Source organism: Pieris brassicae, chromosome 5 (genome assembly GCF_905147105.1).
Source record: "Pieris brassicae chromosome 5, ilPieBrab1.1, whole genome shotgun sequence".
Lineage (NCBI taxonomy): Eukaryota > Metazoa > Arthropoda > Insecta > Lepidoptera > Pieridae > Pieris > Pieris brassicae.
In genome coordinates, this window is record NC_059669.1 from 17,985,099 (window position 1) to 17,986,724 (window position 1,626).

The following is a 1,626-nucleotide window of genomic DNA, read 5'->3' on the forward strand; positions in this document are numbered from 1 at the left end:
CGCCCTTTATATACCCTAATATTTTTACCGTATTTTTTCGTTTCATTATTACCATTATTAATTGTGAATGATCAATAATTTATGAATACTACTGGAATCCTTTTGACTGATTTCTGTTCAGCACGTTAGATTATATTTCGACCGAAAAAATTCCCAACTAAAGAAAAAACGTCCAAAATATAATAAGCTCTCAAAACGCAATATAACGCGTTTAATGGAATTAAATTTAAAAATACAATACTAAAGCTTTTACTACATTTTACATTGAATGTTTTCAAAGATTCAGGTCACGGGCATAACTTCAAACAACTCTGAAACTGACAATAAGTTATTGATAAACTGTCTTTGACCTTTATTGCTACGGGATAAGAAATGATTTATTTTACGAGGAAGGAGTAGGTACTGTAACTCTATGTAGTACGAAATTAATGGATATATTGAGTGTACTTCTTAAAGAGAATACTTCGCCTTCCGCACAGACTATGCAGCTTGAAGTGCAGTTTTAAGGGTAGTTAACACTGGTGTTGAGGTCGAACACCTCTGCCTGTGACATTTAAGTTTATAAAAACCGTTTGTTAGCAAAAACGTTATTTTTAATTAAGGGGCTTAAAACTCCTTATTTAAATAGTAATGTAACTAAATTTTATTAAATTATGCAAAGTCGATCAATTTTCGTTTTGAGTTTGGCATCCGTATTGGACATGCTATGAAAGTAGCGCAATAAAAATTATGCAACATAAGAAACAGGGCACCATAAAAGACGGCGCCACCGCTTAAATAGCATTATCGATATTAATGTGGAAACCATAATTTATAGTTTTCTAGGACACAATTAAAGGCTTTTTTGGGGTAGGTTTATTTTCTTTTGTGACATTTCAATTACCCACATTCTATCAATGGTTTTTGCTGCGCACCATCACGTGGAACCAGCTGGCCACTGAAGTATTTCCGAACCAATTCGCCTTAAGGTCCTTCAAAAAAAGGGTCCTACCAATTTCAAAAAGGCCAGCAACATACTCGCGAGCACTCTTAGAGTGTCACCTAATATTAGGCAGTTTAGATGGACATTAAAAAATGTCGGAATTAAAAATATAACATCCCCGCGTAATTAAATCAATATTAAGATACAGATTATTCATTTTAGCAGCGGTATTCTGCTACACCCTAAGCTAGTGATTTTACTTCAATGATAAGTTGCGACGTAAGCACTTCGCATATTTAAAGAAACATCGAAATAGCGTAAAAAATATATCAGGATACCGGCGCTGTGTTTCGAACGCCAATTCCACAGTATTTGTATCAGCAAGGTCTTTCATTATTTTTCTAGGATACGTGCATTTTCTATAGAGCAAACCTGTGTCCATATAAGGGTTCTGGGTTCTGTGTGAACCATACAAGCCGTGAGCCCGTCGTTTTAACTACGAGTTATCTAAATGTATATTCTGGAAATAAAAAGTAAACTAAAAATTATTATTTATTTCAAATAAAAAATCAACAACTCCACGAGTGATCATAAGGTTATTTTACATACAATTTGTTTGTACAAATGAGAAATAATCAAATAACATTTTTTTAATATAATGATTAATGAGAACTGCAGTTGTCATAATTTTATTTAATCCCTTA